The following is a 16,025-nucleotide window of genomic DNA, read 5'->3' as shown; positions in this document are numbered from 1 at the left end:
TGTCCTGTGGGGCCCAATGGCAGTCTCCCTGATCACCTGAACCAGGTGCTCCAGGAGTGTCCCTTGTGTGGGTCCTGTGTGCCCTCCTGTTGTAGCCTTGATTGCTGTTGGCATATCAGTGGGTGGGAATGACCAGGTGGACTGGCAGTGAGGATGGGCCATGACCACAGTATTTGAATTGATGTGCAGGGGCTGCCCCCAAGGAGTGAGACTTGCCCCAGCAGATTTTGGTGCCTGTTGAGGCCACCCTTTAGATATGCTGCTTGTTGAGCTAATCAGGTGGTGCTCTATTGTGGTCTGAAGCTGGACATCAGGTGTGTTGGTTCTGGGGCCTCTTAGGAGGGGTTTCTGTGTAGCCAAAATCAGCCACTGCTTGTGACTGACCCAAGGATATCTGGTAGAAGTATAAAGCGATCTGCAGTTGATAGCTGCCTGTGCTGGGCCTGGAGGCATGTGGGGAGGCCACATTGTGAACTGAGACCAGCTGCCACCAGTATCAAGCCTGGGGCCCTTTAGCCAAAGGCAAAGGGGACCCAGAGGCCTGCCACTACCTGTCAGTCGACTTTAAGGCTCAGGCACTGAAAGAGCCTAAGGCAGTACATGAGTCCTATGAGGTGGGGTCTCAGGGAGCCACCAGAGTGAGACGAGTAGTGTTCACTCAGTTAATGCAGATTCAGATTTGGCACCAGTGCTGAGCTTGGGGCTACTCGGTAAGAGGCATACAGCACACTGAGCCATCCACCACTTGCCTGGGGCCTGCAGACCTTTGAGAGTTTTTAAGAAGCTCTGTTTGTGCAGTGTGGGCATAGGCCAGCTGCCAACCACTGAAAGAGTATCTAGAGGTGCTCAGGCCAAGGTTGGCTGCCTGCCACCAAGAGCCTCTGCCAATGCACGAGTTGTTTGAGGCAGGGTCTCAGAGAATCATCAGGGTGGAATGAGTAGTATTAAACAGGCTAATGCAGATTCCAATTTGGCCATGTGGGAGGAAGGCTCAACAATGGTGGCTGTCTCTCCAGCCCTCACCCTAAAGCCACGCAACTCAGCCTCTCTCTATATGTCTCTGATGTCCCTCACCACTACCCCCAGCTGCTGCCCCTCAGCCAGAGCCCAGGGTGAGTGCCTGTGAATGAGTGAGTCTGTGCATTAGCCCTTTAAGAGGAAGCCTGGGTTTCCAGCAGCCTTCTGTGGGGTTGGAACCCTTTGCTCCTCAGGGGGGACCTCTGCAGCCGAGATATCCCTCCCTATTCTCAGCTGCCACACGTGGGGATGGAACCAGCCCATTTCATGTCTCTAGCCCTCCTACCAGTCTCAGTATGGCTTCTTCATATCCTTAAGTATAAGACTTCTGTTCAGCTAGTCTTCTGATGGTTCTCCAGGTTGACTGTTCTATAGTTTAGTTGTAACGTGGTCATGCGAAGAGGCAGGCACAGTATTTACCTACTCTGATATCTTGACTGGAACCCTCATAAAGGGACATTTTAACACTAAAATCTCAGGAAGGACAAAACCTCAGACTTTTTAAAAAAGGAATATTTATTTGATGATAGCTGTGTGCCAGGAACAAGTCTAAGTTCTTGAAATATAGGGTTAGATAAGAGATAAAATCACTCTACTATGGGGCTTACATTTTAGTGAGAGTATAGAGATATTAAAATAACAAAAAAAATATCCAATTTCGGTTAGTGATAAATGATTTGCGGGAAAAAAAAATTTTAAGGGATAAAAATTCATAGGGAAATGAGAATACTGTCACTCTGAAAGGGTGGTTAGATAATACTGCTTGTCTGAAAAGGTAACATTTAAGCTTAAACCTGAAATGATGAAAAGCCAGTCATGTAATATTTTAGAAAGAGGATTCTAGGCAGAGAGAACAGTCCTAAGTCAGGAAAAAGCTATACACTTCTGAGGAACAAAAAAGGCAGTGCAGATGGAACACAGTGAATGAGAGAGCCACTGAAGAAGTGGTGAAGGAGTAAGAGACCCGAGAGGAGAAGGTGTGAGCTGGTGAGGGAAGTAGGGGTCGCATACGTACAGGAACTGGTAGGCCGTGAAAAGGATTTGAAAACAACTTGAGCTTTACGAAAAAATTTCATTATATTATCTTTAATTCTCATTTTGCCTTGCATCAGTGAGAACTCCAACACGCAGGCCTTTCGAAATTACCATCCTCAAGCATTTGACACAATCCTGAGGTTAGCCATGAATGAACATTTAAGCAGAAAGGATCTCTTCTGAGCACTATGAATTTTTTTAAAAAGAATTTTCATGCAAAAGCAAAGCCATCTTAAAGGAAAAAAGAAGAATCTAGGATGATAGAAACTACTCCAAATTCTATCTTGTTAATTATACTGTGAATACATCTACTATGATCAAGACTGTACGAAGGGCTTAGTTCAGGACATAAAAACTGAAGTTCTAAGCTGCTGTAAATCTAACATCCTTTGTTAACTGAGCTATTATTGAATTGGACATTAACACTGTTGAATACTATCAGAAGAGAAAAAGTGGAAACTAGACTTCTGACTTTACTGTATCTGCTAATAGCCACAGCTTAATGGTCAACAAAGTTGTGAGTTTTAATCTTATCTCTTTACTGTGATAAAGGAAGGACTTCCCCTATGTGGTGTAATTAAGTACAAGGGATGCTTCAATATCTCCTCCTCTAACAGCTTTTTAAAACAGGAGACAAAATCAATTTAAAGAGGTTTGGATGTAGTACATCTCACAGAAGAGTGATGTTCTCTCCAGACCTTTCCAGACAAGTAATACCTGTGTAAACAAAGCCAGTAATTAAACCTACACTGCTTCTAGGATTAATGTCAGTAAAGTCAAATCTTTGAAAGCTCTAATGTATTCATGAATCTCATCTTTCACTGTTAGATATTTAGTTAGACCACTTAACAGTAGACCAAGAAGTAGACTGTTAATAACACGATCTATAAAGGGAGGTACTTTGTGTAGCGTGAGCTGAAGAAATAAAAGTCATTACACACCTTGATCAAGAGTTGATTCTGAGTACAACGTCCTCAACACATTTCCAGCAGTTTGGCGAAGTGCCCAGGGATGATCAGCAACCAGTGTATGTGAGGGAGGGATGTGATCTACCTAAATTGTAAAGTCTCCCCCCAGTGGTCACATACAAATAACAGGAAGAGTGGAGAAATCATTGCAGCTTTGTTGAGACCGACCAAAAATACTCTAAGCAGAACCTGTTCCTTGCAATGAAGAAAACTAATTCAGTAGTAGCACCATATTAGTAAAGAGATCTCTTATGCTTATCTGCTCTTATGATATTCATAAATATGAAGACTATTTTTGGAAGGAAAGAAGCTACAGGTAAAACAAAACTGGCATATGTTCTCAGTATAATTTTTAAGGAATAACTTAATGATATTCTCAAACAGCCCAGTATTTATTTTATCTAATGGGCAGGTGTTCATACTTCCTGAAATAAATACTAGCACATCCCTTGCAAGTTAACTGAAGTAGAGTTCTTATACAAATTTAGTCACTTACTAAATGATTCACCTTAGAAAATAAAATTATTGGTGTTACATACCTAATGTCTACTTTGCAAAATACTGTTTTTAAAAAATCACCTAGAACTAAGTAATTTATAATAAAGTGATGTCAAAAGTACACGTAGCTCTTCATGCCTCTTTTAACATTTATTTTCTTGCTGTTTTTATAATTAGATAGCCTTTGACTAGCACTAACCTTGTATTTGCAACTCTCAGCAATAATTTGCTGAAATTACTTTTAACAAAGCTTGTACGTCAAAATGTGAAAGGCATTTCATTAAAATATCAGTTGTCTTCTGCTAACCATCCATTATTAAATGATAAAGTATATAAAGGGATGATGAATAAACAACTTCAATTTAAAAATAGTTTTTAAATAAGGTAACATATATTATGTTCTTGGTTATCCCAAGCTAAAATGAGGGGAGAAGGGGAGGGCGAGAAGCAGGCTGTGTCGTCTCCTGGAACAATTTCAGCCTGAAATGAGACTGAGAAAAAAAGCAAACTGCTCCCTCGAATGTTTAAGAAAAATATGATTCATTTTTAAAAATCCAACAGTTGGCCTAGAGAACAGCAAAAAAAAGATTCTGTCTTATAAAGCTACCAGAGTTGCTTAATCACCTTAAATTTTCCAGTGTTTATTTAATCTAGAATGCAAAAACAAAAATTTCATTTTGTTATTCCAAGTGTAAAAGGTATTGAGTGGCATCAGTCAGAAACGGACACGCACCCTTGAATGTTTTTTTCATAAAGACATTTAGAATGCAAGCTCTATAGGACAAAACAGAGCAATTAAAAGTGTTACCATTTGTATATTATGTAACCCTAACCTAAAACAAACATGAACCTAAAAAAAGTAACACATTCTGTAAACATATTTAAACATGTATTTAAATATATGATAGATTTCAGATACAAATGACCTCAAAATGACACAAACCACACAAGTTCTTTGTTTACTGTAATAAGGCCTCGGAAGACATGACTATAATCGGGCCTGATGCCTTATCATAATTGCACAGTAGATACCTAAAACAAGCAATAATTCCTGAATAGTCACAATAATTCCGTTGTTAACCTATGCACCGCAACTATCTCCGTATTGATAATAGTGTCATCTTGCCTAATATATTTGATATACACAAGTTGCCAGACGACCATGTGAAAGATTTCACGGGAAGAAATGGCTGCTAAATCATACCCTAATTGAAGCGCATTTTAACGCACCTCGAACGTTCCGAGCCATATTACAAGAAGACCGATTCAAGAAGCAGAAAGTAAAATTCCAACAATCCCCAAAGGCGAAGGAATGAGAAGCTTGACCTCAACAGGCTGTTTATAAGTAATGCGGAGAATTTTCTGAGCTTCCCTATTAGCCTTCGATTCTTTTCCTCGCCTCCTCCCAACCCCGACACAAATGATGCCCCGGCTGATTGATGGAAGTTTAATGGATATAATCTCGGGGGCTGGTGAGATTGAGACTAAACTCTCAATAAAGTGTTAAAAAGTCCTTCTGCAAAAAAAAAATCCACCAACCAATCTACATCCTGTCATCACACCTGGACTGTATGATCCCTCAATTGACTTCCTCCTGGCCCTTCACCCAGCCATCAAAAAAAAAGGGGGTGGGGTGGGGACCCGGCACCTTTCTGGTTCCAGATAAATGCACTCAGGATCGGAAAGCACCACCTCGGCAGCGAACGCCTCCGGAGCGCCGTGTGCTCGGCCCACAACCACTTTGGCCAGACAACTGGAGTCTCGTGTCTCGGAAGTCGCAGCAGTAGTTGCAGAGAGCCTCCTCCCCCCAAGAACTCGGAGCTCGGGAGCAAGCCAGAAGCGGGCGGAATCGGGACCGACGACGAGGTGTCAGTCACGGCCACTACCGCCCCGGCGCGGCTCCCCATTCATGCTTTAACGCTGCAGAGGGCGCCGGCCCCCGCAGCCCCGGCCCCCGGCCCCCGGCCCCCGGCCCGCGGCCTGCCCCAGCCCGCGCCGCGCCGGGGAGCGCCTGCGGAGAGCGGGCGCGCGTGGCGGCCGGCAGCATGGCCCAGACACGTTGCCGCGCTCCGGCCCCGCCGCCCTCCAGCCCGCAGCCCAGGATCCCGGAGCCCCGCGAAGGAGCCCGCTCCACGCCGGCCCGGCCAGGCGCGCGGAGCAGCCCTTCTCGCCCCCGCCGCCCCGGGCCCCCGCCGGAGCCCAGGTGCGGAGGGGGCGGGGCGGGCCGGGGTCCCCGCGTGGCGCGCGGCCACCAGCAACAGGGCGCCCCGCCCGACCCCGGCGCGCGGCGAGACCGTTACCCGAGTGACGTGGGGCCCCCGGCAACTCACCGGCTCGCACCTCGGCCGCCTCCGCGCCGCCGCCGCCGCTCCGCTCCGCGCCGCCCGCCGCCGCTGCTCTCCTTCAGCCGCAGGAGCCGCCGAGCAGCCCCATCTACAAACTCGGGGCTCGGAGTTGGGAATTGGAAATGCGGCTCTCGCTCCCCTCCGCCTCCCTCTGCCTCCGCCCCTCTCTCGCTCCCCACTCCGCCTCGGCTCCGGTCGCCCGCGCCGCCACCGCGCGCGCGGCCAGCCACCCCTCCGCCGCCCTCCTCCCTCTGCCGCCGGGGCGCGCTCCCTCCCGGCCTCGCGCGTGCGCCGGACGCCGGGGAGCGCGCGCTCGGGCGCGAGGAGGCGCCACCGCCTCCGGGAAGCCGGGCCCCGCCCCTCCGGCCGCGGCGCGGCGGCCAGGTGGAGCCCCCCTCCGCGCGCCCGCAGACGGCGCCCGGGCCGACTGCGCCTCCTGCGCCCGGCGGCCTCCCCTGGGCCCTTCCCGGTCCCGGCCCGGAGCTGCGCGCACGAGGGGTTCGGTCAGACCCCATCCGCGCCGGGTCCTCCAGGCCGAAATTGCCGCTGTCATTCACCGTTTACAGATGGGCAGGATACTCCAGGGGGCATAAATGGGGCTCCTCCCTGCGCTCTTTAAGAGTTTACGTTCAAAGAACCCAGTCTTGGGGCACAAAGGATAAATAGACCTCGAAGAAAACCCTCTGGAAAATCCTTTTACCCCCTTCACGCACAGCCCTGGCTCTGATGTGTATTTGGCAGGTTCTACAGCGCTGACAGTGTCCTTCACATGGATTTTCTCCCAAAGGCCCAATCGGGCAGTGTGATTCACACCCGAGGAAGTGGACGGACACTGGCTCTTTTCATAGCAGCGAGGCTCCCGTGGAACGCCCAGAACCGGCTTTGCTGGACCCTCCCAGGACACCAGTTGTTCGGCTCCTCCCAAACATCTGGCCTTCCCAGACCTCAGAAGGGGGGACTGCACCACCCTTTCACCTTGATTCTGCCCAGAGTATGGAGAACTGTGATGCGCGTCCGGTGTGCAGATGACACATTTTGATAGGAGCGCAGATTTAATTTTTCAGTTGAAAGGAACTGAGGGTTGCAGTGCAACAGAGGCTCTGGCTGGAAAAACACAGCAAGGCCATCAGAGAACTTCTGATTCTCTTAACATCTACCTAATCCCAAAAGATCTCTACGAACCCTCAGGCCTGTGATGGGGGCTTTAGGAGAAGCTGTTTCTTCCTAAAATTGAAGAAACTATGAGGATGTTATTTAAATTTTACGAAACGTTTACTGAAATCTTTTCAAACCGTTAATGTATGAAGTGCAGGTAAAACCTGACCTGTGAAGAATATCACAGGTGACTGCCAGTAGCCTTTCTTGACTTCTCTTGGGCATCTCGCACAGTCCCGCACAAACCAGGCATTTGATAAATGCCTGCAGAATGAGTATGTGTATTATGGCCTGTTGGATTCAGTGATGGAGTTTCAAGCTGTATTGTCCACTCTCTCTGTGAGCATGGTTAGCATGAAAAGGAGGAAGCAAATATTATGGATGAGGTGTATTAAGAAGGTCCAGATCCCCAAACAGACTAATTTAGATTTCCATTAGGATCATTTTGCAAACCAGCATTCAGGGGGAGTTTGTAGAATGTTAATTTAGAATCTTCTTTCCTGGAACAGTAAACCTGAGGAAGGGAATTTGGATGCATTTAAGAAGACCTGAATGTACTAAAGGGTACAGAATAATTTGGGGCACATGTTGCACCCACTTGCTGTAGTCAGGCCAGCTGAATAAAATGACGTAGAGCGGGCTGTGTGCCCAAGAGTGAGGCGAGGCAGAGGCAGAGAGGAAGAATGAGATTTCTCAGAGAACCAGCAAATCTTTCAGGTCTTCCTTTTCTTCTTGCTTGTTTTCCAGATCACTTGCTCCCCACAGGATACCCAGTGGCTCATTCCTGCTGTGCCCTGCCCTCTGGGGGAGAGGGTGTGATTTCACTTCTGGGTGTGTTCCTGATCCTTTATAGTGCACTTTTATTTCCTCAAGGATCTTCTGGAAATAATGTCCTAACCTCCTATTCCACATCACTCCCTTCCCCCCCTCCCGTGCCCTACAAATAGGACGAAGTTAACTGAGGAAGTTTGGCCAGGACCAACCCTGCCAGCTCCCTTATCCCTGTGTGTGCCAGGGATGCAGCATTCGGGAGCAGGAATATAGGAGCAATTATCTTTCATTTACAGTTCCAACTCTGTTCTCTAAAAAAATGACAGCAGCTATTAGATGGAAGCTTGTCATGGTTCTAAGTAAGACTCAGCCTCATCCTCGGAGCCAGAAAAATGATTTTGCTCCACAACTGTCTTCAATTTCTCCTCTTCACAGAGCTCTTGCCAGTGAAGTTTCTCTTCCAGTGTCTATATTTTACCAAATACCCGTATACAGGGTATATTATAAAACACTACTTTTTTATTTTTATTTTTATTTTTTTTTATAAATAATGGTATCACTTAATGACATTCCACCCTTCCTCTAAACTCTAAAGATGGGACACGCCAGAATAAACTTAAAGTGATCTAACCGGAACATTGGGACTCTCATCATCGCTCGCCGGCCCATCTTTCTGAGAGGTCATCATTTCTGGGACACCGCCCACCCATTTCTCTTGCCTGTTACAAATTCTTCATTCCAGGAGAGGGGAATGTTATGATTGAAAATGATGGAGAATCCTTCTCTTCGGTGTCCTTAATGATCTGACTTTCCATTTCCTTCAAGGTTACTCTCAAGGGATCATAATTTTACCACAGCCCAGTGTCTCCTAACCGTAACTCAATTTAAAGTCTGAATTTCAAGTTTTAACTCTGGTGCATCTATCATTGGCTTTATTTCCTCCTTCAGATATAAACTAAAGCTTATATGCTTTTAACATGATTATGTTTTCTTTTCTGATCTACCTTGTTACTTTAGAAATGGAGCATTTTGCTAATAGTAAAAGCCCCAAATTTTAGCAAAGCAAGTTCTACCTGCTCGTTTTCCAACTAATCCATCATAATAAGAGCAATGATGGTCCTGTAATATAGCTTTATGAAAAATTGCAACTGACATGCTTCACAAAGTCCAACCAAGCTTTTCTGCAGGATACTTTATTTAGCTTCACCCCTTTTATCTCTGTTCATAAAGCTAGGTCAGACTCCAATTTCCAGCCTTCTTGTAACCTTTCTAATTCAAGTCTTTCTCTTGCTTGCTTGCAATTTCCTCTAAACTTAGATCATTGCTTCTCACTTTTGGCTGTTTATTGGAATCATCCAGAGAACTTTAAAAAACAAAAACAAAAAAAACCACTAATGTCTGGGTCCACCACTAGATTCAATTATTTAGGGTGCAGCCTGGGCACCAGGTAATTCTAATATGCAGCCAGAGTTAAGAACGACTGAAATGAGTCATCTTCCAAACAACATTTATACAAAGTCTTCTCAGAACATGGAGGTGGCTCCAAATTACCTCAAGTAATCAAATTAAAATGCCTAATCCTGTGCCTTAAGACTCTTTGCCAATTGACTAGAATAGTCCCCCTTTCAAAACAGCTTAAATTTATCTTCTTCCTAAAGCTTCTCCAGATTAGTCTTACCTGGCTGCCTAAAGATTGCTGTTCTCAACTCTCCGAGCATTTCAACTGGCACTGGTTTACAAGCCCTTCGACCACAGTTGATTGTGTATATTATTGTTTTAATCTAGCTTTCACAGATATTCGTCAGAGGCTTTTCTTGTAATCTAAATCTCTCTGAAGTCCCACCAGGTCAACAGACAATCTCAGAATAAACAGAAATGTCATTCTCAGCAGGACTTTCCCCTATTTCTCTGAAAGAACATTCCTTAACACAATGGCGGTTCATTTTTTTGTCCCTACAATTAAAGCCAACAGTTGTAAGAATTTATATGTTTGGGGCTTTTTTTTCTTACAAAAGAAAAACTGCCCCACTATGTCTTCCTGACTCTTTTCACCACCATTAATTTACTTTAGGCACAGAATCTGGCTTCTACACCCACCTCTCTACTGAAACTACTCTTTATGTCACAACTGGCATTTTCATTCATTCATTCATTCATTCATTCATTCATTCATTCTGATAAACGCCAGGGATAAAACAATCAACAATATCAAATTACCCCTACCTAATAGTGGAGGATAATAAACAATTAAAATATCACGTGATAAGTGTTACGTCAGGAGTCATAACCAGACACGATGGTCTTTGCTTAGTGTTCAAGCAATCCAACTTCTCTTCAGTGTCTGAGATTAACCCCACACTCCCGCCCTTTAAATCTCTCCTTTCCTTCAACTTCCATGATATTATACAACTCAGAACTCCTACTTCTCTGATGATTCCTTCACTTCTTAGCTTGTTGCATCATCTCCTCCCACTTCCGAAACAAAAATGTTCCACTACGAAGAGAGGAGATTTTTGAGGGAGGAAGTGTAGGAAGAGAAGAGACCACTTTTCTTCTTAAGAATCTCCTTGACCCTTAAGGCTCTATTTTCAATGCTTCCACATCTGTATCGATAGTTCTACTCTCCCCAGAGGCATGTTTTCAACTTCCTATTGAATATTTCCACCTGGATAAGTCATTCGCAACACCAATTAACATGTGCAAAATAAAATCCATCGCCTCAGCCACCCTACTCCATCCCCTCCTGCAGATTTCTCATGTCCTCCCTCTCTTCACCTCTTTACCCTCTCCCCAACAGATACGGCCCAGCCCACACCCAGATCCCTTGAAGTCTGCCTTCTCAACGTCCTGGGAGTGGATCTTCTTGTCCCTTTTCTCTGGTCCTACAGAAGTCTCCTTGCCCAATCCCACATGCGCCTAAATGCCGAATGTCAGTCCTGTCATTCCTGCCTCCTCGTTGCCTATGGGACTCCATTCACAAGGTCATCCACAACGACCTCCAAGACTCCCCAGTATGTAGACATTACGCATTAATCGTACTTTGCACCTTTATATTCCCACCACTCTGTTTTGGTAAAAATGCCTTCCCCCACCTATGCTCATCAAAATCTAAGCATTTACACCCATCTCACGGCCTCCTTTTCCAGAAAACTTTTCTGCCTCACCCCAAAGAGGCAACTGCTTTCTTTGAATTCCTGTAACATTTTGATTATCTCTTCTAATCCTTTTCCTATTACACTGCATAATAACATCATTTATGTTTTTGAATATTTATCTTAACACTTTTCACCCCCCACCCCCAGCCCCATCCTCTTTTTGCTTGCAGATGAGAGTCCAGGGTGCTCTGTACAGGAATGCCTGCAGAATTTGGCACAATAATGCTCATCTTACGAGCTTATTTATTGAAACAGATAAGCTAGGTGGTGGACTTCTAAAATTAAAGAAAATTAAATGGAAAAAAGTTGCTAATTAAAATTGAACTATTGTTCTTGGATGTGCAAGTTACAGCTGAGCAGCTTTCACAAGGACAATCAGATTTCAGACAGAGACCCTAATTGAGCTAGTTGAGTTTATCCCATCGACAGCCAGCCTCTGTATCTAAATAACCCTTTGGGATTCTCATTTAAAATTGACTTCTAAATTGGCAGCTCTCTCATTTATATATGAGCTGAAAAAACAATAGCTCTTCTACATGCTCAGGTATCAAAAAAAAAAAAGATTTAAAAAGACATGAAAACAGGAAAAAAAAATTTAAACCTATGAATGTATATGGTGTCAGTATGGTGTCCAGGGTTCATTGGAGAAGCAGAGAGGCATGAAGTCCTGGAGGACAAAAGGAAGTCATTATGAGGGCTTTATGGCATTATAGTAAAAAAAAAAAAAAAGAGTGTCTTAATAGTGATTAAGCACAAAGGCAAAGGGAAAAACTCTGAGCCTGAGCTTCTAGAAGACTGGAGTCAGAAATGTAAAACCAAGTCATGAGGGTACAAAGTAGGCACCTGAGACATTTTCGTTGTATAAATGAATGAAAGATGCTCAGGATCAGAGAACAGGGAACAAAGATGGAAGTAGGTGTGTATGTGGTCAGGACAAGCTGTTTCAGCTGTTAAAAAATCCAAGAACCTAACAGCCCTAAAGCGATGCTATCTTCACTCTAAAGTGATGCTATCTTCATGTTCAATCCTTCCTAACATATCAGCTGTTTATAAACACCAAAGGCCAGATCTTAAAAAAATTCTGCTCCAGTTATAACAGTTAGTGAATAATAACTATCTATTGAGCTCACACCTATGTGACAGAGTGTTTTATGTCCTCTATATCCCATTCGTCATTATTATCATCACTACTCTACAAACAAGAAAACAAGTGAAGAGGGGTTAAGTTAACCTGCCCAAGGCTCCAGAACTATAAAGTGTTGAAGTCAGCTCAAGCGCAAAGTTCCTGCTCATTCCCACACTTCATACACAGAGTGCTTTGTAACTCTCAAGTCCACTAAACCAGGATGAATTATAGTACGAGTCACCACAATTAAGGGTTCTCTGTAACATGTTATTTAACTCAGATTCATCACAATTTTCAGACTTACTGTGTGTGTGCATATTTTAACAATGCAGAATTTGTGGAAAGGCTATTTTGTTGTTGTTACTGTAGAACTATATTATAAAAAAGTCCAAATTTCTGAACTGTTTTTAAAGAAAAGAGTAATAAAGAAAATAGTAAGTAAATAAAACATTAAAAAGAGGAAGAAAAGTTTCCTTTACTTATTTGGTAGTTCATGGCCATTGTTTAGCTGTCAACACATTGCAGGGAAGATGGGTTTGCAGTACAGGCACTGATCAAGTGAGAAAGGAATAGAGAGCATCAATTCAGCTTCATTGTGTGTAAATCCACTTCTTTCCCAGGAAAGAATAACACTAGGATTAAATGAAATACTTGTTATATACAACTTATATATTATCTACAACAGAGTATTTCCAAAACTATCCCCGTATTTTTTTCTCATTGCCTGTTAACTTCAATTTCGTTAGAGGATGTGGTGGACACAGAGACATAACTCCTTAGATCTTCTTTCAAGGGAGGACTTGTTGCCCAGCTGTGAGAGAGCTGGCAGAAGAAAGCCTCCAGCTGTCAGCCCTTCAGTGATCACCTCAGCTTCAGAAAACCACATGCTCAAACTCAAGCCCCAAGCCCTTCCCAGGGTGGTCCACATTAAATGACTGATGAAAGGAGAAATATAAAGGTCCTACTGTAGCAGTGCCATGTAGCAAGTCTGAGAGGCCATTTTAGTTCGAGTCTCCTGTGGGGTCGGCTGAGACTATTATTCAGGCCTACATCCCACATTGATTTCTCCCTCTGCCCAATCTTGCTAACATCCCCTTTCTTCCACAGATGTTCATCCAAGCGTACCTACTGAACTGCATACTAAATCATCTCAGAGTCCACCTCTCAGAGGGCCGACCAGGTGACACAGGAAAGGGACACATTTTGATTCATATATCACATATTTCTTTACCTTAGAGAGGAAACATAATCAAGTCATATGTGCTAATTCAATTGTTTCAACAGAGGTTCATGGTTGACTCTGAATCTATTTAATTATTTGTATGTATATATTTTTGTATTCATGCATTGTTTGAATGTCTTCTACCCACACGGATGATCACTTTGATAGTTGCTATGAGGGATACAACTAAGTGAAAGAAACTTTGTTGACTTGGAAGAGTTTACACTTTATGATGAATGCCTCTTATTTTTATCTAACCAATTTTCCTCCTCTTCTCTTCTGATAATTACAGCCCCTCTCTTCCTTTTTGGAAATGTTGCACTACTTATTCCATTAGATTCTGGTGGAGCTGCTGGTCATGGTACCCTTCCCATACTCTCAAGTCATTGAGTGGCCATATAACACAGGCCTGGCCAATCAGATGACCTCAACCCCTCAGTCACAGCGATTGGTCCAAGAAGTAAACATGTTACCTAAATCAAGAAAATTTTGGCTTTAAAAAATATATACTACAGCAGGGAGAAAGATAATTTTTTCTTTAATCAACACTTGGAGAAACTCAGAAAAAAAATATTTAGTCATGAGTGGACTTTTCTGGTTAGACATCAGTTCACAAGACACTTTTTAAGTTAAGCTAAATTGAATTGCGTTTCTATCCCTTGTCACCAACAGAGTTCTGACTTATAGACATTCTATTTGGGAGAGAGGTTATACATTTATTAAAGGTTAAGTCATAATTCAATCAATATATAATTATATGGTACAGTTAGGTAAATAATTATGATGATACTGACATATTGTGAGAATTTAACATTTATTTGATTAATTCATTCCTATTTTTTTAAATTAAAAAGTGATCATTATAATTCACTTTACTCTAAGTCTATATATATAATTCTCACAAGCTGAATACTTACTTAAAATGTCTTAAAATATGTCATCATAACCCATACCGATTGCCCAATCAGAATATCCATTCACATATCAGAATTAAGTCATGGTATTTACACCAGGTAGGTAATGCAATACAAAAGCAGAGTTTAGAATCAGAAAACTCTAGATTCTCTTTCTGAATTCACCACTTATGAGCTCAGTAACCTTGGGTAAGTTATCCTAATATGAAAACTTTTCTAATCTACAAAAGGAGTATAATAGGCCCATGTTGCAGGATGTTTTAAGGATTATCAATTAAACCTATAAAATGCCTGATACAGTTGCTTTCTCAGAGAAGAAAGTAATTATTGACTGTTATTATTTTCACAATAGTTGTAGAACAGCAAATGGTCATTTGCTAACAGTCTTTAGTGCACAATTATGAGCTAAGAATGCTCTTAATTAGATTATTTTTTCTCTCAAAGAAGAGTTTCCATTATATCTACTATTGTCAAACATCAGTCTGGAAGTTCTAGCCAGTACAATAGACAAGAAAGAAAAGAGATATTGGTGTTAATGCTGGAAACAGACAAAGTTACCATGATTTACAGGTATGAAATTGTCTCTCTAGGGGACCAAAGATAAACAACTAAAAGAGCTAATAGAACTAGAAAGATTTGAAAGATAGTCAGCTCTCATCAAAAGTTATAAAATGCAAATAGTTTTCTATAGGCATAATAACAAGATAGAAAATTAAACTAAAAAAGAAAATATACCATTCATAATAGCAACAAAAAAGTACCATATCAGAAGATAAAATATAAAACTAAAGTAATTTAAATATATGGTATTAGAGAAGAAGAGATGAGTAGATTAATGGCACAGAATCAAGAAATAGATCCATGTATAAATGGAAATTTGGGAATGCAGAAGGTATTTATAATTAGTAGAGAAAGTTTGGATGACTCAAAAAGTGATGTGAATACAATTGGCAAATCATTTAAAAATACCTCCCCCAAAGTAATTTCCAGATGAACTGAAGATTAAACCATATAAGAAACTAAAAGAAAATATACCATTATACCATACAGAAACTATAATCAAAAGACTAAAATCTGTTACATTACAGTATTTGAAGAAAAAGATGCCATGAACAAAGTTGAAAATCAAATGATAAATTTAGAAATAAAATTGAGTCTTGAGTCATCATATATAAAAACTATTTAAAAATCAATATAAATATAAATAACCAGATCTAGTTTAAATTAATAAGTGACAAATGTAAGTTTTATTGAATCAATATTATTCAGGATTTACCTCAAATACTTGATAATTTATGAAAGTTAATGAAAGTGTCAATAGAATAAGATTCAGCTGCCCAAATTATTTTTTAAATTTAAAAATGTAACACATAAGGTAACCTTTTTTTAAAACAGAAGATTATTTCAGTGAACTTGACTCCCAAAGTGTAGGAATTGTATGTGTTTTAATTAAATTGTTTTGCATGATACCTAGCTAAGTGCCTCACACAGATGGATATCTAATGATAATGATATAGTCTATAATAATGGTCGCACCACATGTGAAATATTTTATAATCATGTGGACTTCTTTATGACAGCAAACATGACTGATTAGATCAATATCATTTGCATATCATATGGGCTTGATTTTATTTAATTCTCTTCTTACATCTTAATGATATATTAGTATGCTCAAAGAATATTAGCAGAATTATGGCAATAATTTTTTCATATTATATCCTTTGTGCGATTCTATGGATAGAAAATGTGGTAAGGTCTTATGAGATATTACTATATAAATAATTTGAGTACATATTACTTTACAAATACTGTCCTA

The 16,025-nt window shown here is 41.9% G+C and overlaps 1 protein-coding gene across 6 annotated transcripts in view; it reads right to left on the bottom strand.

Annotated features, from left to right (window-relative positions):
* Positions 1-6,035, bottom strand: part of PALS2 (protein associated with LIN7 2, MAGUK p55 family member) — a 95,128-nt gene extending 89,093 nt beyond the window's left edge. For 4 of the 6 annotated variants that reach the window (XM_039862558.1, XM_039862557.1, XM_039862560.1 and 1 more), the window contains exon 1: positions 5,849-6,035. The gene's annotated coding sequence lies outside the window, so the exon portion shown is untranslated. Of the gene's footprint in view, positions 1-5,166; positions 5,182-5,848 lie in introns of those variants that run through there. The other 2 variants (XM_039862561.1, XM_039862555.1) reach the window with 2 other exon arrangements.
* Between the last annotated feature and the right edge of the window lie 9,990 nt (positions 6,036-16,025).

Source organism: Pteropus medius, unplaced genomic scaffold (genome assembly GCF_902729225.1).
Source record: "Pteropus medius unplaced genomic scaffold, Ma_sr-lr_union100, whole genome shotgun sequence".
Taxonomy (NCBI): domain Eukaryota; kingdom Metazoa; phylum Chordata; class Mammalia; order Chiroptera; family Pteropodidae; genus Pteropus; species Pteropus medius.
The sequence above is the reverse complement of the archived record's forward strand: the minus strand, read 5'-3'. Positions and strand labels throughout refer to the sequence as shown.